This window comes from Protomyctophum bolini (assembly GCF_963924005.1).
Source record: "Protomyctophum bolini genome assembly, chromosome: 9".
Classification (NCBI taxonomy): Eukaryota; Metazoa; Chordata; class Actinopteri; order Myctophiformes; family Myctophidae; genus Protomyctophum; species Protomyctophum bolini.
This window is the reverse complement of record NC_137870.1, coordinates 42156634-42182382: the sequence shown is the minus strand read 5'-3', so window position 1 is coordinate 42182382 and position 25749 is coordinate 42156634. Positions and strand designations below refer to the sequence as shown.

The window sequence follows — 25749 nt, the reverse complement described above, 5'->3', positions numbered from 1 at the left end:
ACTTCTTCCCACTGCCGTGACACACAGACAACGCCATTGCGTCGGGGGGGGGGCAGAGTAATTTGGAGCCCACGGCCGCCCACCCGTACTGTCGCTAAAATAAAATAATAAATATACAGAGATACCACTAGTCACCTAAGCTAACCCTAACTTTTAATTATAATTTTAACTCTATAACCCTAAAACCCAGCAAAATGTCCTAATTTATGTAAATGTCTCTGGACATTAAGAAAGCAGGACAGCTAGGTACAAATGCACACACAAAATTGTCAATACAATCATGCCCACCCTTGGAGCCCCTCACTTATTTTTTTATCATTCGCACGCACGCACACACGCACGCACGCACGCACGCACACACACACACACATGCACGCACACATGCACCCAAGCAAGTGCCCAAGTCAAGCTTGGGAAGAAGCCTTCTCCCCACAGACAACACAGGGCTGTGTAGTGTCAGTGTAAGTGATCTGGGTGACAGACAGACTGACAGTGTTCCTGCCCAGGCCCATTACGTCACATGCAGCCAACGGCCGTCTGTCTGTCCTCCATGACCATCACTTATACCACTCTGTAGTGTCACTGTGTAACGGTGCCAGATTATAACACAGATTATAAACGTACAGTATCTTCTTTCCAACTGACAGTATAGCCTCGGTCCCAGGCTTACTTATCTGCAAAAAGAAAAGCCTGGTCACAACGTAAGGCAGAGAAGCTATCGGCGGATATGTATCCTCCGGAATATCCGTCAGATGTATTTCCCCCCGGAAACTATATTTTCCCGACCAATCACATCACTTGTTTCATTCGCGGAGAATGTAAACTGATTTGTAAAGCATCGACGTCATTTCCTTGGGCAATACTTCCACTAAAATCCCGCAACCTCCAGCTGATAGTCTTTTCAGCGTAGGTCTTGCCCAGGGTGAACTGACAGTGTTTCTGCAGGGTAGTACGGGGTAGGATGAACTGTAGCTTTATTATACAGTTTACAACCACCAAATCTTCATTCATGATTTGTTAATTTATGGCAGATAAAATCAGAGGAACGTTAAGACGAATTCATATATTCAGAATGAATGTTCAGAGCATACTTCACATACTGTACTCCGTACTTTATGTCAGAATTGAAGCCGAATTGGATAAAATTGGTGTTGTGACCTGATAATGTAAATTATGTTTAATAAAGAGCTGGAGTACAGGGCGACCCCTGTTACTGAACAAACACACTCAATGATGCACCAATCATTGCAATGATCGGAATAGAGACCTAAGTAGAATACTGTATCTGTACAATGAACCTATACATATTGTCACGTGTAGGTGAGCTAAGGACCCAAACGCAGGACAGCCAGGCATGTAGTGTTCAAAACCACGAATTGGTGTTATAATACAGAAGACAGGTGAACAACTTAAAACAGACTGAAACATGGTGACAGGAATGACTCAACAAGGACTGACTGGGGAACAAGACTGATATACACATGAGGGTTGATTACAAAATGAGACACAGCTGGAGCAAACAAACATATAGAACCATGAAAACTAGACCAGGGAACAAAACATAGAAATAGAAGACCTGTCCTAGACTGTACAATGAACGACAAAAGTCTGTGACTGTGACACGTATATACACTATAGAGTGCTATGTCTACATAAAATGCTATCAAAAGTTGATCCTTTGCCTATGCCTGGTAAGGTCGTCGAGGCTAGTGCAAGTGCTATGGGCTGAGATATGCGAGTCTGAAGAGGTGGGTTTTCAGACTACGGCTACGGCTATCTCACAGTATACAACCTTTAAGTGCCATCCAAACAGGCTGGTGTGAGATATCAGTGAGTATAATACACGTGTGTTATTATCAGTGAGTATAACACAGTATAATACACGTGTGCACTTAAGCTCGGAGAAGGAAGGAAGCAGAGAGTACTTCACTATTCACCCTGTAATCATTGTCTGGGCCAGGAGGCTGTCTGGGATTACACGTGCACACAGATGCGTAGACACATGCTCACCCCTCACGCACGCACGCACGCACGCACGCAAGCACAGAATAAAGAAACCCAGACTAAAATAGCATTCACATCCCTGTTTACTGATACACACACACACACACTATCCATGGAATAATTGCCTCCAATCAGTCGGTCGGTGTGAGCTCGCCACCATTGGTGTGTGAATGTGGGTAAGTAAGGACGCTGGCGTCGACTGTTCGCCGCTTCACCTCCCAATGTATATGGGAATGAATGAACCATTGTAAAGCGCTTTGAGCACTTTGCTATAATTGCTATAAGAATGCAATTCATTATTATTATTAAATATACAAAATAAAGTCCCGGCCCCCCCCCCCCACACTGGCACTGTTTGTTCCAGCTGTCTACATACTGCCAACCAGCAGAAGAAATCACAGATTGGGACTTTAAACCTTTGCCTTTATTAAATATCCGAGACCATTATGGTTTTGTGAAAGATGCTGCTGAACATATTGCTAGTTTGAGCACTTCAATTTCTCTAATCGAATAAAAAATACGGAAAATCTACAAGCATCGCATGCTTTGAGATAATTGAGAGCTTGTAGATCAGCTATTTTTGGATGATATCACAAAGTTGAGATAAAGGGGCAGATAGAGATATCTCACACCTCTGGAAATGTCCACCAAGGATGAGCAACATTCATTTTCCACTCATCTTAATAGAATCCATCTTGGTCTGGGCATTCCAACAAGTGGATCTAGATATGTATTTTATTTTGTTTTTTTTACAAAACTTTACGGCAATTTATTTATTGTTATTTACTATAGTCCTACTAGACCACAAAAGATCCCAGGATCTACTGAATGTGAAGGGGGATCTATAGGCCGGGGGGGATGCCATGCTGTGTGTCTGAGGCCCAAAATGTTACCAAATTATCTCCACAACAGGAGCCTAATACTTGTTTGATTTTTATCATTTACCCACTGTTTGAAGTTTTGATCCGGCCACCCAGCCCAGGGTACCTTATCCTACGCTGTAGCTACCGTTCCTTTTCATTAAAAGTAATGGTCTTGCGGGCGCTGAACTACATGAGCAGCCACCTTCAAGGACCTCATCAAGGACCTCATCTCCAAGGACCTCATCTTCAAGGACCTCATCTCCCACCACTACAAAACACCCCACTACTCATCACTATGTCTATACTGCTTGTAGCGCTGGGGCCCAAGGCCTGCCATCAGTGGAGCATTACTCCTTACTGATGTGTGCAGTGCTATTACCAGGAGCAGATATACCCATCACATTTTCACCAGGCGTGTGCGTGCGTGCATGAGTGCCTGATCACAAGAAGACCTGTGTGAAGTGAGGGGCGCTCTTATCGTCGTACATCATCATGACGTAAAATAGACACTATGCCTATTTGCTCGCAGACACTGTAAAATTCTCCATTCATTGTCAATGGGAATTTAATGTTTGTTTAAGACGAATTTCTCAAAAAATATATAGACGCTAGTCATGCTACGACTTCAAGTCCCTGGTTGTACTATAATACGAGAGAGAGAGAGAGAGAGAGAGAGAGAGAGAGAGAGAGAGAGAGAGAGAGAGAGAGAGAGAGAGAGAAACAGAGAGAAACAGAGAGAGAGAGAGAGCACAAGCTAGACTTGCACAACAGCAATAGGGTGTATCATTTCTCCCCTTTCCCTCTAAACAGAAAGGGATATGGTCTCCATAGCAACTGCAAAGAGTGCTTTTTTGGGGTGGGGTGTAAGAGTCCAGGCATCTGATGCCTCTGACGAAATAGTAAACAACAGAAATCCGTCTTTGTTGTGAGAATAATTTTGCCTTATTATGAGTCATTGATAGATAGGATAGAATAGTCCCCCAGGCCCTCTTTTTCTTTTCTTTTTTTTTCTCAACGTGAATATTTTCCTCAGCATTTACCCATCCTATACTGTAACTACCTGTTTGATAAGATTTGGCTGCCCCTTGTCCATTACCTGAGTAGAAACGATTAATAGACCATTGATATGGTTGACTGTACGCCATTTTCTTTTCAGATGTTTTCCATGAGCTTTCTATCATCTTATTATAATAGTATGCAATGTCACTGAGCAGTATGGGTGGGAGGGTTAAGGGATTTCTTTATCTTTTTTGTCTTTTTTTTTTCTTTCATTTTGTTTCATAAAAAAAGGTATTTCATATTATAATGTTTGTAATAATTTATCTGTTCAATAAAAACATATTTGACAAAAAAAAGAATGCAGTGAGCAGCCATGCATTCTACAGCAGTGGTTCCCACACTTTGTCATGACAGTGTCCACCAAATTGACACCCATTATCCTGCGGACCCCCATTTGAAGAGATATGCCATCTTCTCTTACGGAGGCATAATAAGAGAAGATTTTGATGTCTCTAGCAGTTTCATTTCAAGGACCCCCCCCCCCCCCCCAGTTTGACCTGCATTAGGCTACGGAACCCCATTTGATGGCATTTCTATCTCTGAGACCCCCCCATTTGCATTGTAAAAATCAATGTTAATTTAACTCTGAGAGTGTACAAATGGAACCAAAATGTACTCGTTAGGACCCATAAGGGTCCATTTGGTTCCAAACTATCATTTAGCTGAGAACCCACTGGAACTCCTTCAAGGACCCCACTTTGGGCACCACTGCACTAAGCACTCAGCTATATCCGCAGATTTTTTTTAACACATTTTGGGGCGGGAATGCATTTTGGTGTTAGCATTATGTAATGCTTTAGCTATTGACAAATAGCAGATCTACAAGCTCATGTCAACATGTCAGTCAACGACTGACATAGAAAACATAGCTTTTTCAGAAAACTGTCAGCGTGTAGAAGACATTTTTAGAATCTGATCTCAGGTCAAAATGGGTTAATGTATAGCGTTTAGCCCCATTTAGTACAGTACCTCACCCTCTGCCAAGCAGCCAGATGAGGTCCTGTGTTACCCTATCCCACCCCTATCCCACCCCCTTGTGTTACCCTATCCCACCCCTCACAGAGACCAGAACCCTCGTCTTTTCATTGAGTCAGAACTCACTCAGATCTCGCTCATTTTAAAATTCTATGTAAACTACGAAATCAGGGCCTTCATTTGGTTAATAGATCCATCTCTATACGGAACAGTATCAAGCGAAAAGGAAAGTTTGGTAAATCAGATTTGCTGCGCTATATATGGGGTTATGAAACTGAACGAGCAAATGGAATCACGCACGCCGCACAATGCTTAAGGCACAGATAACTTCTTTGACTATACAATTATATAAACACAATGGACACAAGGAAGTGGCAAGCACTCGCTTCTGCTGATTACAGGAACGTTACAAAGAGATTGCAATAGAATAGGAGAGATAAGGAGAGATGAAGCAGCCTATACTCCGCGGACATCTCCATTGCAGCCAGGCGCTCTACTAAACTCATTTGGCTGCTGGCATATACGGCTTACGGGTGCTTTTAAACTCCACTATCGCCTTCCCAAATGTGTGTGACCAAAAGAGCAATTCAGGGGAAAGCGTGCCAACACGCCCATGACCACACCTCTAGGTGCAAATGCCGGTGTCGGCAGAATAGATAGCGGGTGACGCTGGACCAAAATACCATTAAGGGACAGAGCAAGCTCCTATACTCGTAATTTCCGGGCAGCGGCTGTCTTGCGGGCCGCGTCGCGGCGACACAAATGGAGCCCTGAGACTCAAACAGGCCACTCGGTGGTGCTCAAGCAAAAAACAAGACAGTTAGAATATGGACATAAGAGGTTTCTGCATACCCGACAACATGCAGCGACGACAATGCTATTGGCCTATAGTCAGGAACAGGACTGCCAGGGACGCTTGTCTATACGCATAATATGTTCGTGCAGCACCCCACCCCCCCCCAAAAAAAAACCAAAAAAAAAAAAACCTTAAAGATTATCTAGTACACAGCAAGCTAAAATAAATCAACACACCAGCACACCAGGGACCAGAATACTTCAAACCCAAACAATTAGTAAAAAATAGAACCAAAAAACGCGTCTTAGAGATTAAACAACAAATAACAGCCAGAACCAGCAACTGCATTTACTTAATCACATGTGAAAAATGTGGTTTACAATATGTCAGAGAGACAGGTAAAACAATAGGTACTAGGCTGGGACGACACAGATACAATATTAACAATGCCAAAAAGACAACCACGAGATTGGTGCAACATTTCATGGCTCACGGCATTGAAGCTCTAAAATGCGCTGGACTTCAACACAATCCTAACTGGACAGTAGGACAAAGACGTTTTAATGAAAAACAGTGGATTTTCCTGGAGGCTTAAACATGCCTAAAATCAGATCTTGAACACTACAAAACTTAAACTCAGGATTAAACTGGAGAAATCTAAAAGTGATTGGATCAGACTTCCTTCGGATACATGGCGAATGCATTTATACCTTGCATTGTGCCTACACATGTTGCGACCTGTGGTCGCAACATGTGTAGGCACAATGCACTGAAGTCTTTTAATTCCCCCCCTCGAGAGCATGGCGTTTCCTCATGCAGATTGCTGTTTGATTTGTAATAATGTTGGTGCTAAATAGAATAGGGGCTGCTTCAGTGCTTCAGCTCTGGGGCAGATCCACCTGGGCACGCATGCAACTCCACAAGGCGGGCGCTCAGCTTGGCGCATTTTGTTGCCCCCCCCCCCCCCTCGGTGTGTTGCCCTTGGCGCAGTGCGTACTGTGCGTATACCTGGCGGCGGTACTGAGGATTGCAAGTTAAAACTTGGCAATAACGACACAGGTCACACAAGCATTTACTGGAGAGTAACTCTCAACGCCTTATATCCTGTATGACGAAAAGGGGATTACACGAGTAATACCATAGTAATACACGGGCGTCGCACAATAGAGTCTATTGCATAACAATAGACACAGAGCTGTTATTGGCTGTGTATAGAATGTGTACCCATGTCTGGATCGAGGAGGAACATATTACGTTTCACCCTCAGTCACTCTCCTTAATGGCTTCGACAATGTCATGGCTGTGCTTGTGACAACGAATTGAATTGGTATAACTGGCTTTACCTTTCCGTACATTGAGATTAAAGTTAATCTGAACGTATACGGACGGTAAAGCCAATTATACTGTTCCAATTCATTTTTCAGTCTGTAATTCATGCTCAGCTGCTGAAATAGGAACATTGCGAATAATACTAGGACGTATCCAATTTCATTGATGAAATGGTTGAGAGTCCTGCATGCGCTATATAGAATAGGCACTTGAGTGGTTTAATCCACTTTGGGCCGGGAACCCCTTTTGGTGTTTAAAAGCATTGTTATACTTTAGCCATTGAAAAATATCAGATCTACAAGCTCATAGCGTGGCACCGAGTGCCGCGCTACGAGCTTGTAGATCTGATATTTTTAAAAAAAAACGTGAAAATGCGGCACAAATCTTTGAATTATATTCTTTCAGAGCGAACGCTTTTAACTCAAATATTTGCTTCTGGGGGGGGGGGGTCCCTGGAACAACATATTTTCAGATGGGGGCCGGCAGCCAATTTACATTTTTGGGGGTCCTTGACATGAAAATGTTTGAGAACGACTGACATAGAACCATAGGGTTTTTCAGAAAACTTTGGAAGACATTGGTAGAATCGTCCTCAGGTCAAAATGGGTTAAGGGAGAGAAAAGCCAAAACAAAACAAAACAAAACAAAGCAAACAACTTACGCATATACCTCCTACACACAAACTACAAAAGACAAACAAAGTCAAGCTTAGTACGAATGTTGCTATAGCAACAGAGAACAGAGAGACAGAAATTAAATATGCAGGGTTTGTGTCTAAATATACTCTGGCTACGCCTGTTCAGAACTGCTGTGTGTGTGTGTGTGTGTGTGTGTGTATGGGAGAAATAGACAGCAGAGAAGTGATCAGGTACTGTAGGTCCCAGACTATAGAGCGTCGCAGTCCCGCCCCCTTTCATGACGACGCCAGGCCCAGGAGATAATTATCTCCACCAGGCCGAAGGCACGGGGAGAGAGTATGTTTTTCCCCCAATGCATTTTTCCCATAGACATTTCAAAAAGTATTTATTTAAAGACCTTATAAGCGTCGTACAACGCCAACTCGAGTTGTGACAAATCATGACAAACAAACACAATATTATGGATCAAACAAATAATTACAAAAAATAAAAACTTAAGAATGAAAAAAAGTGTTCTTCTTCTTTCTAATTCTTTGTCTGTCCAAAACATTCGTGTTTGTTTGTCACGATGTGTCACAACTCCAGTTGGCTTTGTCCGCAGCGTAAACGTCTTTAAATAATATACTTCTTTACAAGTCTATGAGGAAAATGAACGGGGAATTCTTTATCGGGTCTCTCGAGGGGGCGGGACAGCGACGCTCTATAGTCAATGCATACTTGCTTACTGGTAAGACATGGCCTAATGGTTTTCCAGAAGTGTGCACGCGCGCACTTTTGTATAGCCTCAGAGTTAATTTAACATATTCGATTCTACTGTGCATTAAAAGCATACAAGTATAGCAGTACAAATAGCTGTTCTGCTTGGTCATTTTCAAAAGTCTCTATTCAATACATTTGCAGCCGACTGTTGCATTAGGGAAACAATGCAACAATGGTGAATTGGAGCAACACTTTCTGCATCGAGCACAAGTGAACAGTAAAAAGATAACGATCTTCGCTGCAGCAGCCTGAAGAGGCTAAATTCATTCATTTTATATTCATTTGCATATCGGGGAAAGAGGGGGGAAAGAGGGGGGGGGGGGGGTTGTCCCAGAGGCCCGAGAAGCAGAGCTCATCTGCATTTCAGAGCACTGCGGGCGTACACAGTCAACTCCACTGCAAGGAAGGATGGATCAGTCATAAATGCAAATAAAGCGCAAATGTATTTCAAAACGGGTCAAGTTCTTACATTATAGTAATAGAGTTTGAGAGAAAAAGAAAACAAATGGTTGGCTTGTGCCACTTTGTTGCAATGTTGCTTTTTAAATAAAGCTTCTAAAGCTTTAAATCCTACATGGATTTAAGCTGTCCGAATGCTGTGGGGCTTTATAATAGCTCAGAGATTCCGGGCCTGTCCGAAAGGGGAGGGGGCTCAGAGATAGAGGAACGGAGGGCCTATCTGAGTGAGGGGGGGCCCGCTTGTTTTCACTGCAGCTTTCTGCTGACCCTGGAAAACACCCATCTGGCTGTGGTGGCCCTATGTGTACCAGCTTCATGGCGCTCAGAAAGGCAGAAAGGGGGAGAGCACGCACACACGCACGCACGCACACGCACACACAAACACACACACACACACACACACACACACACACACACACACACACACACACACACACACACACACACACACACATGTCCCCAGGACCTGCATGCAGCTCCATATATGGAGCCCGGGCAGGGGCCCTGTCCAGATCCCGGGGCAGAGGCCTTTTGTGGCGGTTCTGGACAACCGTGGGTCCTACCGACTCGACACCGGGCACTGCAATCCCTGTGGGGGTGTGGAACGCGTGTGTCGAAATTGAAGTCGGGGGGCGGAGTTTCGAGTTCCGTGGATTACAGCCGTACACACATACAGTACACACTTACAGAGACGTATTTATAGATAGATGTATTCACTCAATCAATCAATCAACACTGGTGTTCAAGCGTACACACGCACACACACACACACACACACACACACACACACACACACACACACACACACACACACACACACACACACACACACACACACACACACACACACACACACACACACACACACACACACACACACACTAATTCACATGACACAGAAACACTTGCACCCAAACAGACGCACACCTATTCACAAACACACAGGAGCGGACAGACATGCGCATCCCGAGCACAACACACTCACACAGGCACACATGCAGGCAGACACGTGCACATATACACATGAATTATATGAAGACAGGTTGAAAAGTGGTGAAGTGGTTTTTCTTTAACCTATATTCAGGACGGGAACCCCATGGTGTTATAAGCAACGCTCATACAAGCTCATCATAGCTATTTTTGAAAGAATTGTGAAAATGTGGCGCAAATCTTTGAGTATGTATTCTTTCAGAGCGAACGTTTCTATAACTCAAATCTTTGCTTCTTATAGGAACAACATATTTTCAGATGGGGGGGTCGGCTGCCAATTACATATATTTTTGGGGGTCCTTGACATGAAAATGTTTGACAACAACTGACATAGAAACATATAGCTCTTTCAGATTTTTACATGATTTAGAAGACATTTTGTAAAAAACGGCCTCAGGTCTAAACATCCAAACGACGCAAGACACATAGGGCTAGATTTTGAAGGTGCGTTTTACCTATTACAGTAATATGAGCTGGGGGCGTGAGGTATGTCATATTGCAATTTTAAGCATGTTAAGAAGCGCTTTCGACACCCCGTGGAGTGCGCAAAACGGCCTTGAATTAGTCATGGGAGTGTTTAAGGCGTGTTTGAGAGTTACCCAATCAACATGTCCGTACTATTTTCTTTACCAGTCAGCTGATGTCACATACGGAATGCGCACTTTGGGGATCGTTATTATTACATTTCTTCAGGCTGGCACCATAGAAGACATGACATATGACTTTGTCACATTTGGGTTAATTATTCCTATTGCACTGCATGCTGTCACCTTTATGCCTCAAAATAAGTTGTTTCTATTGAGAAACACCAGTAAAATTATATTTTAATTTAAATTATAATTATATTATATTTGAAATGAGTAATGAGTTGAATGCGTGGTGCGTATGCCCGTGATGGTATGGTCTTCGCTCGTAGCATTTTATTGAAGAAGACTTGGATCGAGTGTGATACAGCGTATGAAAGCAAACCTCTCAAGGATTATGGAGATGTTTTTATTTATTTTTAAGGTTGAGAAATGAAATAATTATGGTCGTTTCTAATCTCAACCTTTCAAAAAGAATGGATGCGTCTTTTGCTGGCTGTTGCCATGTCTCATAGAAACAAGTAAATAGGTCTATAAAAATAATCCCAAAATAAGCGCATATAACAGGGGTCTGTAACCTATTTTAAATGAAGTGCCATGTTTTTATTTTCTAGATAGTGAGTCTGCTATATCCAGATTAATTTTAATGACACCACATTAAAATAAAAAACATATTTTGATTGTCCACAAATATAAAGAAAATTTAAATATTTTCTTGCACATTGTTATAATGATCATTATATATCCGCCTGCAGTCAGAGTTCATAGTTTTAATGAATGAATGTGATTCATTGTGAGCTGGTAGATCTGCTATTTTCAAAAGTAACATTTTAATTACATTTTTGTATTAGCCGTCCTTAAGTTGGGCAAATGCATTAATCTGGGGATCCTTGACATGGGAATGTGCTGTGTGAGGATCACTGGTTTAAACAACATTAGGAGAAACCTTTAGAAACAAGAAAAGCAACCACAACTACCAATATTTACAAGCAACTTTACAGAAAAAGAAGCCGCTTATAATAAACAGACTTGGCAACACTCCAGCAGCGTCCCAGAGCCGCTCAAGTGTAAAATCAAACAGTGCTTTAAATTCTTTTTGCGTTTATGAGGTGCCTAGACCCACGTCTAATCGTTATGCGCAGGTCAAGGGGCTTAATAGCAAATTGCGCAAAGCGAAAATAATTAACATATGGACACTCCCACAATGCTAAAATATTCAGCAACGTCGTATTCCATATGTGTGTGCGTTCAACACGGGACGATAAGGCTTTCATAATACGATTGTGCGCAGAGCGAGGCCAATTTATGTATTACCACATGGTAAAACGCACCTTCAAAATCCAGCCCAGAATATCTATGTTACATAACACACTATCCCCCACCCCTCCCGCCCCACCCCCATCCCCCACCTAACCAACCCCTATACACAAACGCACATGAACAGACAAACTATAACACACACTTCTAACCCATTTAGACCCGAGAACTGATTCTACAAATGTCTTCTAAATCATGAGGTTGGTTCTCAAAGTATTTCATGTCAATGAAATACTGATGATAGCAGCAGAGCTCCAGTCAGCGACAGCCCTCGTCAGCCACTCAAACACCACCGTGTCCAACAACTCACAGGTGTTCGTCCAAACCAATCGTCACTCACAGACTTTACTATAGTCTCACGTTGTGCCGGACTGTTGCCTTATTCCCCTCGCAAATTTTCAAACGCTTCCGTCATACAGTCTGGAGCAACAACGGAAGCTCTGATCATGAGCAAAAAGTGATAAAAAGCTCCGTTTTGTCTTTACAGTCGTGCACATTTATCCTAAGAATACAACTATACAAAAGTATATATAGCTTGTAAAAAAATATATATTTTAAAAGATATTTTCATGAAACGGGAAATGCCATATAGCTTCCTTACTCGGACTTCGGGAGGTGTAGTTCCAGACTCCATAATATAGCATTCGGAGATTGTGGAATAGCTGTTTGGCTACTACGCGAGACTATACTCCTTTCCATGCCGCCCTCTTTTCAATGTGAGAGGAGCACTGAAGACAGGTGGACAGAGAGGAAGGGGGGGGATATAAAGATACAGAGAGAGAGAGAGAGAGAAGTTGTAAAGAATGGAGGCAGAGAGAGGCACGTCCTGGGGGTATTTTTCCTTTGCAGGCTTAACCCATTCTGAACGGGAACCCATTATGGTGTTAGCATCATGTCATGCTTTAGCTATTGACAAATAGCAGATCTACAAGCTCATAGCGCGCCACAGAGTGGCGCGCTACGAGCTTGTAGGTCTGCTATTTTTGAAAAATCGAAAAACAACTGACATTTTTTAGAATCTGATCTCGGGTCAGAATGGGTTCATCAGACCAGTGTGTTGTCCAGTGGAAACCTCGTATGAATCTGATCTCAGGTCAGAATGGCTTAAGGGCCACTGATCTTCCCCCCTGCCCTGGTCTGATCTCCTAATAACCAGCTTACGTCAAACGCCCTCCTCCTCCATGCCACCTGCCACAGGAGTATATAGCCTCATGGAAAGCTGACGAATAATATGCCACAGGATAAAAATGCCCTGGGGCAGATTGGTCTGATATAATAGAGCCCGCACTGTTGAAAGTGAGCCGTTTTTTTTGCGGCTGTGACGTTTGTATATAACCGTCGCCTTGGATAAATAAATCTTCCACGTCTAAGTTCCAGACTATAATATCTTTTACGCAGTGATCTTAATCTTAAGCCATGCCAGCTATATAGGCTTATATATACCACAGGAGAGCCATCGGTGGGGCTGAGGAAGGAAAGAAGGAAGAAGGAACGCTCTCCGACTCCTATACCTCTCTCTCTCTCGCTCTCATTTCCATTCTCTTCTCTTGACAGTATCACGCTGTTGATCCACTTATAGGCAGTGAAATGAACATCTACGCATGAGCCGGCCGCCCGCGTCCCATTAATTATCGTGGTGTACGGGCAGGCGGGCGGGCCACATCCCACCCAAACACTAACCTGAGAGCAGGCGGGCCACAGCCCACATCCCACCCAAACACTAACCTGAGAGTAGCCATGTAGAGAGAGCAGCGGCTCCGCAGCGTTTTTTTCTCAGCCCCTTTTCGAACGCCTCCTTCATTCACGCGGCCCAGCTCATGCGAGCCATGGGTGATGAAGGCATGAGGGGACATGGAGGAGGAGGGGGGTGGTGGTGGTGGTGGGGGGGCAGCGGGTGGTAGAGGGACGTGGTGGGGGGGAAGAGGGCGGACGAGTTCCACGGCATGTCCGTCCGTCCGAGAGGGACGATATGAGAAACGAGGGAAATGAATGAGAGAGACAGAGAGAGAGAGAGGGACAGAGAGAGAGACAGAGAGAGAGAGAGAGGGACAGAGAGAGAGAGAGGGACAGAGAGAGAGAGAGAGGGACAGAGAGAGAGCGAGGGACAGAGAGAGAGAGAGGGACAGAGAGAGAGAGAGGGACAGAGAGAGATAGTCTGTTTTCCCAACAGACGGGGAGAGTCCAGTAAAGCTGTTGATCAGGCTGTTGTCCGCTCTGCTCTGCTCTATATCGTTTGCTCGCCTCCCGATGATTAATTGAGGCTGACGGCTCCTTCCCTCGCTCACAACCTGTGCGCTCTCTCTCTCTCTCTCTCTCTCTGTATCGTCCCCTCTTCTTTTAGTCCTGGCGGCTCCCGTGTGTCCGCTCCTCTGCCAGCCGCGGCGGAGGACGTTATAGTATCCAACCGACGGAACGAACAGGTTTCTCTCTCGCGATTCCTGCTCAAAACTGCTCGCGGATTTTCTTTTCTACCCACACAGACTCACGGACGGCAGCTGCCAATCAGATTGAATGAGATTTCCCGGAGAATGTATGCGTGAAGCAAAAGAGAGAGAGAGAGTGTGTGTGTGTGAGAGAGAGAGATGAGAGAAAAAGAGATGGCTTCCACTTTGCATTCCTCCTCCTGCCTGATGCTGGTGCACTGAGCTGCTGGCTGGCTCCTCAATTATTCATGCTTTTCATGAATGGAGCGGCTGACATCACAGGCATTCACAGGATGACATCACAGGCATTCAGGTCACTTTACATTCTAGGCTTCTCCAAAATCACACGGTTATAGGACAGCCCCCAAAGCACACAGGGGAGCACACAGTACCAGCATACACACGCACACGCACGCATGCACGCACGCACGCACGCTCACGCTCACACTCACACACACACACACACACACACACACACACACACACACACACACACACACACACACACACACACACACACACACACACACACACACACACACACACACACACACACACACACACACACACACACACACACACACACGTTAAGAGGTGACGGGTGGAAAGTGGATGGTGAGTGTCACAGACGTACTCTAAAGCCCAAACCACACCAAAGGGTCAGGTTGGGAAAAAACGTTTTTTTTTTAAGGTAGACCACACCAATGCAATTCACTGCAACTCAATGAGTCGCATTGGTGTGGTCTACCTTAAAAACGGTTAAACATTAAACGTTAAACATAAACATTGCTTAGTAAGTAACTGTTTAAAAGCTTTATTTAATGGTTAGAATAGTTCAGTAAGATACCTCAATTTCGCACTCACTCACACACGCACACGCACACACACACACACACACACACACACACACACACACACGCACGCACGCACGCACGCACGCACGTACGCATGCATACACACAGTATGCTGTATGTGTAGTGAATACTTTATTATAAACTGAGGATTATTGGATATTACATGAAAGCAGTGCACAATGTTATAAAGTTTCACACCTCTCATTATCTTACTTTCCCAGGTAGTCTTTCTACCGTAAGAATTAAATGGCAGAAAATCTGCTGGGAATGGTGCACTCTAAAAAGTTCTACATTTAGTTACGCTTAGCCTATTGCAGAGAAGACTTCCACACACTTGACTTTACTCAACAGCAGGTGCGTAGGCGACAGAGCAGCAGACGTGTAGCAGAAGGAGGGAGACCCACACACACACACTGCCCCATGCTGGTTCAAGAGCTTCTTATATTTAATGTCAAAGTGCAACGTTTCGCTCTTTCGACCTTCCTCAGGCTTAGCAATGGCTTCAAATCCACCAAATGGAATGACACAAGGCTTCACACTATCTTGTGTCTGAAAACTGAAGTTATTTGTGTAGAACTACTGTATGCATACTGAACGATTCATTACAATTAAGTAGGAATATGTATTTTGTAAATACATGATTATTCAGAAAGCCTGTACAATTACAGGCCCAAAATAGTGAATAGTTGTGTGCATTTGCAAAACAGTTAAGCCATATGGGAATATAAATTCTGTTCCAGGTCAATACTGTAAGTGTTTCCCCTTCCTCATGCTCTGCATGTACTGTATGACATCATTGTTATCATACACTGTATACATTTGAGCCGGTATAACAAGTTGTGAGCGAACATTTAACCTGCGCAGTTCAGTTTGGCAAGTCCATGCGGAACGCGCTCTGCGGCCGCGATACGGCACCGACCCTACCCTTGCGTTTTCAACCCATCTCTGTGGTTACCCTTTCCGTAATCTCTCAAGAACAGATTCTGAGCTTGACCCCAGAGGCAAATTCATTGCCGATGGGTTCCCAGATTGCCCTTTCCGTAATGTACACGGACAGTAAGACACATGACATTCAGAATACACACGGACAGTAAGACACATGACATTCAGAATACACACGGACAGTAGACACATGACATTCAGAATACACACACGGACAGTAGACACATGACATTCAGAATACACACACGGACAGTAGACACATGACATTCAGAATACACACGGACAGTAGACACATGACATTCAGAATACACACGGACAGTAGACACATGACATTCAGAATACACACGGACAGTAGACACATGACATTCAGAATACACACGGACAGTAGACACATGACATTCAGAATACACACGGACAGTAGACACATGACATTCAGAATACCCACGGACAGTAGACACATGACATTCAGAATACCCACGGACAGTAAGACACATGACATTCAGAATACACACGGACAGTAGACACATGACATTCAGAATACCCACGGACAGTAGAGACACATGACATTCAGAATACACACGGACAGTAGACACATGACATTCAGAATACACACGGACAGTAGACACATGACATTCAGAATACCCACGGACAGTAGACACATGACATACAGAATACACACGGACAGTAGACACGTGACATTCAGAATACCCACAGACAGTAGACACATGACATTCAGAATACCCACGGACAGTAGACACATGACATACAGAATACACACGGACAGTAGACACGTGACATTCAGAATACCCACAGACAGTAGACACATGACATTCAGAATACCCACGGACAGTAGACACATGACATTCAGAATACCCACGGACAGTAGACACGTGACATTCAGAATACACACGGACAGTAGACACATGACATTCAGAATACACACGGACAGTAGACACATGACATTCAGAATACACGGACAGTAGACACATGACATTCAGAATACACACGGACAGTAGACACATGACATTCAGAATACCCACGGACAGTAGACACATGACATTCAGAATACACACGGACAGTAGACACATGACATTCAGAATACACACGGACAGTAGACACATGACATTCAGAATACCCACGGACAGTAGACACATGACATTCAGAATACCCACGGACAGTAGACACATGACATTCAGAATACACACGGACAGTAGACACATGACATTCACGGAGAAACAACACCATGGAACAACAACAACAAGTCAGGCACATGCAGCCCAGCATGGAAAACAGTGGGGGACAAGATCTTGGATCGCACTGCGACACACATTCGTGGCGTTAAGACGCAAGATTCTAGTTTTCAACAACACCATTTTAGCTCAGCAACATGAAGTATACCCCCCCCCCCCCCGGGATTTAAGCGTTTACCTCCGCTGTATCTTTATTTGGGAAACGAGCCCAACAACAAAGGTCTTGAGGTCTGCTGTCGGAAAGACTTGACCTTGGGTCTGCAGTAGCCCCTATGGCTGCCCCGGTGGGAGTGCAGAGCTGAGCCCTGCATCCGAACAAAAAGCGAGAAGATCTAGACACTCTGTGTCCGGAGGGATAAGTCAGCCAGCCCTGGCCTCACATCAACGACTGCCCTACTTACTCACAGGGGCCTCTCTATATACTCTCCGGACTCTCATTGTTGTGGAACCAGGCAGGGGAAACACGCAGATGGCCCCAAACTGACCACCCGGCGCTCACTAATGCAGTATGCCCGTGGGGGCAACATAGCTGTTCAATATGTCACGGGACGTAGTGGTTTTTACGTCAGCCTTGTGGTGTGGGAGGGTCATTGATGGACAACTTCTGAGTGACATCAAGTACTGTAAATAGTAAAAAAGTGTTTTTTTAATCAGTTTTCATGAATTTACTGTACTTTTCTTCTATGCGTCTATTAGTTGAGACTATAGTGCTGCATGATTCTTGCTCAAATGTGAATCACGATTTAACCTCCACGAGGAATTTAGAACACGATTCTCACACGATTCAAAACATGTTTTAGTCTGTAGTCGCTGAACATTACTACAGTCAAAATGTGGCCAACTGACTTTAAACAGACAACATCAAAGTGCTTGACTAAAACCTCTCTTAAAGGTAGAGTAAGTGATTTCACTCAAAAAACCTTAGGTTTCGTTTTTGGCTGTGGGACCTAAGCCTTCGTCCAATCAGGATAGAGAGTCAAAAAACTAAACCTACGGTTTTTTGACCCCCAGGGGTTAACTGGGGACAGGGAGGAACTCCTTATATGGTCAGCACACTCTATAGTAGAGAGGATTATCACAACAAAACAAAAAAAAATAAGTGATATTTGAATTAAGTGAAATCACTTACTCTACCTTTAAAGTCTCGCTCTTGTAGCAAAAAACAGAGGAGAAATTAATCGGACGGCCAACATAGTGCCGCGCAGTTCACGTTTAGGAATTGAGATTGCGCATGTGCCTAAATCTAGATCGCGATCTTTTCTCGATTAATTGTGCAGCATTATAGTTGAGAGACAGGAAAACCAGAAAAGCAGGAAGAGGACGGAGAGACATTCGAAACAAAGCCTGGAAGTTGGAATTGAACTCGGGGTCCTTATACGAAGGGCACTAACTAACTAGCCAAAGCCACCAGGCTACCCAAAATAACATAAAACAAACTCCTTAAAAGTTCTTCCGACATTCGGCTCCGTCTTTCTTTTTTTTTCAGACTAGAAAGGAGGAGGGCTGTTTAACCCATTCTGACCGGGAACCCATTTTGGTGTCAACATCATGTCATGCTTTAGCTATTGAAAAATAGCAGATCTACAAGCTCATAGCGCGCCACCGAGTGGCGCGCTACGAGCTTGTAGGTCTGCTATTTTTGAAAAATCTAAAGAACGACTGACATTTTTTAGAATCTGATCTCAGGTCAGAATGGGTTCATCAGACCAGTGTGTGTCAAGAGGATACCTCGTATGAATCTGATCTCAGGTCAGAATGGGTTATGGAGTTGTCATGGCGATGCCAATGCGGAGACGCCTGACTGACCGCGTCGGGAAATGTCCGTCAGCTAGCAGCAGCAGAACGGCTGTGTTTTGGGCTCCAGCGTTGGCACGGCAACCTGTCAAGCCATTCATGTGCACTGTTGTTACTTGAAAAGACACCGACCGGTGGGTAAGGAGTATGGAAAGGGGGGGGTGTTGTTGGACGCATTAGGCACTAAGACACACACTATCACTTATCTATACACAAGCCCTGGAGTTAAAGTGCACTTTGCTATAGGGAAGTGTGGAGAACATGTTCTGTCCTATATGTCGTGTCAGAGGTGTTCTCTTCTCACAGACTAAATTTGGTACAGCTCACATGACATCTTTTTTTCATATACACAATATTACATAGCACAGCATTAATTGTAATTGAAGGCATGGGGAGAGTACTGTACATGTATACCGTCCGTTACCAGCTAATCTCCGGCACCGTTGTGGCTCCGGCCGATGCCAAACTGTACACACACACACTCCCTGGATGCTCCCTGGAACGACGAACCTCTGCCCCAATTTTTTCCACAATGGTCTGTATAGCGCCAACATGAGGCTGAATTTGAGCTTGAGCGCCACCAGGAGGACGACACATTCATATTTACTCCTTCAGATCGTATCCAAATCTCATGCAAAATCGGTACAAATGATGTGATCAAGATTTCTCATATTCCACCCTGATTGGCTATAAGATTGCCTTCCAAAGTTTTCAGGAGTGGCCCGTTTTGTATGAAACACCGCAAATCATTAACACAGCCTGTTTTCCCACAAGGCTGAGGAACAAATGCCACTTGACATTTTTCCCAAAAAAAGCTCCTATCCTGGTGGAGACCTGTTCCTGTTGTATTATGTATTACTTTTTCTATATTAAATGTTATGTTATATATATTATATATATATATAGCCTAACATAATGTTTTATACAGTGTTGTCAGTGACGTATCACGGCCACAAAGAACAGGCGTGAACGGCACTTCAGCATACTCCACAAGTGATCTTGTAGATCAGCTATTTTCAAATAGGCCAAAATGTAAATAGAAGTGGTTACTGTATGTTTTGGAATAATGTAAAAATATACAAAGTTACTATAGTAACTAAAGTTTTCAAATAAATGTAGTGGAGTTAAAAGTACAATATTTGGATCTAAGATGAACTGGAGTAGAAGTAGAAGTATTGGAAATACTCAGGTAAAGTACAAATACCTCAAAACTGTACATGAGTACAGTACTTAAGTAAATGTACTTATAGTTACTTTCCAGTCCAACAATGGCTGGCAGCCAGATAAAGCCTCAGTATAGGACAACGTGTGCCAGTGGCCAATGACAGAGCTGTGCCATCTGCAAGGGGAGGGGTCAGGGAGGGGGAGGGGGGTGTAAACTTCCTGCTGGCAGGAAAGGATGCAACATTTTGTTAGATGAAGGCTGAAACTAATATCCCTTATGTAAGCATTAACTGAAAGTTACATTTTGGCTATGACTTTCAATGGCTTGAGCTTATATCTTTCGTCATGGTATAACTGGCAACGTGCAGTGCCAAATATCACAGTATTTAACGCTTAATATTAACTCATTGGCTGCAGCGCCATCTGGCGGCTGAACTGTGTACTCCAGAACCGGCGCCAACCAATCATCTATATGGAGAACAGATAGATAGATACTTTCTAAAACGGGTAGTCCCAATACTTCATTCTGATTGGCTGGTTACCGTCACGTGACCGGTGTAAATTTCACCGATAACCCACTCCTTCAATCACTTTGTATATCATCCTGCAGCCTTGTAGCTGAACTGGGGAAGGGGGAGCGCTTGATTGCTTTACAAACACATGCCGTGCGGGCGTCTATAAGCACCGCCCGGCTCATGTGACTGTGAATGTGTGGCTCCAGGCAGCCCCGTAAATACATCAAGCGCTATTCTCCCGTCACATAGGCTTACTTGCGGAGCAAAACAAGGAAGTGTTGTGGCTCTGGCTCGCTCGCTCTGGTGGCGCAAAGCGTAGATACTTTTGTGAATGTAATAGTTTTATTAGGTTAATATTGCTATAATGTTTGTAACCGTTTTAGAAAAGCAATAAGCCACTCGAGGCCCCAGCTTACCGGGTATTTTACACTGGCTGGGAGGTAGAAGACCCTCCGCTGCGCGTCGGGTCTGCCTACGCCCCCAGCCAGTGTAAAATACCCAGTAACCTGAGACCTCTCGTGGCTTATTGCTTAAATCTATCCCAGCCTTCATCCAATCAGGATAGAGAGTGGCCTTAATCCGCCAATCATGATCGAACGGGGGCGGGGCCTTGGTGTGTGTGCTGTTGGCATGTTGCGTGTCCCCCCCACTGTAGTGCGTGTACGTATATGTGCACTTGTTGTTACCGGGGTGGACTATAGTGAAACATAGTGACGTTGACATGATTTTGTTTCAGTGAATAAAATGTTATTCTTGACCAATCTGCGCGGTATAGAGTATACAATAAAAAAGTACATCCGCAATGTTTTGAGGTGATACACTTCAAACTCAAAGCACAATCTCTCCCAGATCAAGCGGGCACTCACTGCTTTTTTTTCCTCTTTTGTTTTCCAACAGACCAACAACAGTCAACACTGAGCTCTCTAAAAAACACACAAACGACAAAAAAGGCCCTCGAGGTCAAAAGGGACTCTGCGAATCAAAGTCATATCATTGCTTGCAACAACATACAGCCAGTTTTTATCATTGCACTTTTGAAAAGCTTGACGAAAAACATACCGTAGCGCTATTATTTGGACACATTAGAGCGTTAATGTGGGGTTAATTTATCAGAGAGTCCAGCCTCGCTGTCCCAGTGTCCCTGAATATAGCTCACTGTGTGTATAGTCATAATGAGGCTGCGAGTCTAACTGATGTTTTCCTGTACCAGTCTCCAAACAAGACTCCAAAACACTGATAAAACAGTGTATTTGACTGTGAGTAACAAGTTGCATAATATTTTGATCCAACACATTCTCTGACATAGTGGTATAAAGCAGTGGCTCTCAACCTTTCCACCCCCCAAAACTATCATGATGATTTGAATTGGGAACCGAACCTCTCCCACCATGACAAGCACTTGGAATTGTGGTTGAGTCGAGGCTCGGTTGCACAAATAAACGTTGTAGCAAATAGCAGATCTACAAGCTCACAACGCCTTGCAATGTGAGAAGCTGTGAGCTTGTATAGATCAGCTATTTTAAACATTTTTTGCCTCGTTCTTTGACAATTTGGCCCAATGATTGATTCGTTTTTTTTAAGTACAGTTTGTAGATTACTTTCGATGCAGTAATGGCAATGGCAAAAGGAACAAAAGAATCACACTGGTGTACTCTATAGTCTAGTGTACTTCAAAAGGAACAAAAGAATCACACTGGTGTACTCTATAGTCTAGTGTACTTCAAAAGGAACAAAAGAATCACACTGGTGTACTCTATAGTCTAGTGTACTTCAAAAGGAACAATAGAATCACACTGGTGTACTCTATAGTCTAGTGTACTTCAAAAGGAACAATAGAATCACACTGGTGTACTCTATAGTCTAGTGTACTTCAAAAGGAACAATAGAATCACACTGGTGTACTCTATAGTCTAGTGTACTTCAAAAGGAACAATAGAATCACACTGGTGTACTCTATAGTCTAGTGTACTTCAAAAGGAACAAAAGAATCACACTGGTGTACTCTATAGTCTAGTGTACTTCAAAAGGAACAATAGAATCACACTGGTGTACTCTAGTCTAGTGTACTTCAAAAGGAACAATAGAATCACACTGGTGTACTCTATAGTCTAGTGTACTTCAAAAGGAACAAAAGAATCACACTGGTGTACTCTATAGTCTAGTGTACTTCAAAAGGAACAAAAGAATCACACTGGTGTACTCTATAGTCTAGTGTACTTCAAAAGGAACAAAAGAATCACACTGGTGTACTCTAGTCTAGTGTACTTCAAAAGGAACAATAGAATCACACTGGTGTACTCTAGTCTAGTGTACTTCAAAAGGAACAAAAGCAATTCTGTGGCTCCTCATAACATAACGACACCGTCTGGAAGCCCAATGATAGCATGAAGACAACAACATCTATCCACACTTTTCCTGGACTGTGTGTGCTCCAGTTCCTGTCGATTTGATCCAATGAAAGCCAATGAAACTGGTCAGATGACCAATGATATCCAATGAAATCAACAGGAACTGGAGCGCACACACACAGCCCAGGAAAAGTGTGGATAGATCTGCCTCTATTGATCCCGGAGGGAACTCCAGGCGTCACGGCAGTCCGAACAGAAGCAGTTAACTAGAAAGGTATATATGCTCCTCAGAGCACTGATCTCTGCCACGCCAAGATCGCCACACAGACTTTGTCAACAACATATTCCACAATCAAATATACAGTATATTTGAATATTAAGAAAGACATTTGGCCCACGTGGTCGACAGTTGAATATCAGCTTTATGGTCACTGGTTTCACATGCATTTTGTTCCCAGATCCCAACCATGTACATATCGTTTATGTCGGGGCAGAAACCTCTGCATATTTATTATTATTTTGTTATTATTATTTCCAACTTTTTGTGGTTTTTTTGGTCTACTTGATCATAGTACAGCAGCACACAGAAGCATCAAAAGTAGCAGATCTACAAGCTCGAGAGGCGTTTCTGTTAAACAGGTTGTGAAAGACTCACTTAACAATATATTGTTTTAGCTCCATAAGCCAAAGCAGTCATTTCAGAGAAATGAAATAATATATATTTTTTATTATGAAGATCTCCTTAATGGAATGGAACAGCATCTCAGGACAGGTGCTCTGGGGGGGGGGTTCTTTGTTTTGGGAGCGAGGGAAGCTGAAAGTCTGTCCCAGAGGGGATAGTTCCCATTATAAATGTCACCATTAGGAAGAGATCCAGTTGAAAGAGTGCCACCTAACGCAGAGAGAGAGAGAGAAAGCGATAGAGAGAGAGAGAGAGAGAGATGCAAACATCTACTGTTTGTACACACACACATTCACAAGGTTTACGTTGGCATGACAGATCTGGGTCCTTGAGTTGGGAATAATAACGTATACAGACAGTAGAGGGGCTTTTCTCTGTCTTTCTCAGCCTTTTACTTATTCATGTAAATCTTCTTGATGCAGGAGGAGAGAGAGATGCCCGGGGAGAGCCCATTGTTCAATTACAGTAAAAATAGCCCGGCAGAGAACATGTCCCTGATGGTAGCAGGCTCAGCCCTGCTGGATAACACATTAGCCCTATTACTCTCTCCCTCTCTCACCCGCTCTCCTCTCTCTGTGTGTGTGTGTGTGTGTGTGTGTGTGTGTGTGTGTGTGTGTGTGTGTGTGTGTGTGTGTGTGTGTGTGTGCGTGTGTACATGTATACATTTGTGGCTATACTGTCTCAGTGGTTTTCAACCAGTGGTCCTCACTTAAATGATGGAGAGTTGGTAACCAACTGGACCCTTATAGTACAACTCTCAAGAGTTCAATTATTGTTAAACATCTGCAATTAAAATGTGTTATTTTGATCAACACCTGTTGTCTCTCCTATGGTATATACCAGCATCAATACAGCATGGAATATTATGCAACGACAACAGAATAACTATGCGTTTTGAGTCCGAGAGGCTAAATCTCATCAAACGGTGGCTCCGTGGCTCAAAACAACACAAATGTTGACTGCTCTAAATGAGACGGAATATATACAACTGCGTACAGTGCTCATTAATGTGTACACACACTGTAGTGTACACAGACATGATGCTTGTTTGTATATACCAGCAGCGAGGGACTCTATTCCACCGTGAGTCTGTTTAGAGACAGAGGGGTGTCGAGGAAGACAATGAGGATAGGATGACTCCTCTGCACTGCTCTCCACTTATCTGCTCTCATGTGACCGCAATGAGAATGCAGCAACAGAGTGGCAGCGCTCAGTCAACAAGATAGCAGAGACAAAGCAGACTGGGGGTGAGATACAGTACACACACACACACACACACACACACACACACACACACACACACACACACACACACACACACACACACACACACACACACACACACACACACACACACACACACACACACACACACACACACACACACACACACACACACACACACACACACACACACACACACACACACACACACACACACACACACACACACACACACACACACACACACACACACACACACACACACACACACACACACACACACACACACACACACACACACACACACACACACACACACACACACACACGTGTGGTAATGCATTGAGGTTTGCGATTATCGATTGTTTTCATTGTGATTGAGCCCTATTTTGTACTTTTTAGAACTACAATCTTGCAAAAAAAGACGCAATTGCACTTAAGCTAACAACATGGATCTATTTTTGAAAAGCAATCAAATAAATCACAGAGTTCAATTAACTATACACATGCCTGCTGCAATGTTGTTTTGCCCGCACGCCACTAAACATGCACGCGCACACACGCACGCACGCACGCACACACACACGGACGGACGGACGGACGGACGGGAGGACGTACTATAGACTCACACAGCAGTGACAACACACACATGTGTGTCACTTTATGCCAATGAGTTGGCATGAAAAAAAAAATAATTTCTACTGTAGTATTGTCTAGTGATATACCCAATATTCACTTTGACTTTTGAGGCAGTACTACTCATTGCAATGAATTGCATGA

At 43.7% G+C, this 25749-nt stretch overlaps 1 protein-coding gene across 1 annotated transcript in view; it reads right to left on the bottom strand.

Annotated features, from left to right (window-relative positions):
• The window catches only part of LOC308321017 (protein Aster-B-like), a gene marked incomplete at its 5' end in the record, with an annotated part of 139391 nt that overhangs the window by 49895 nt on the left and 63747 nt on the right, over nt 1–25749 (bottom strand). The gene's annotated exons all lie outside the window — the stretch shown is intronic.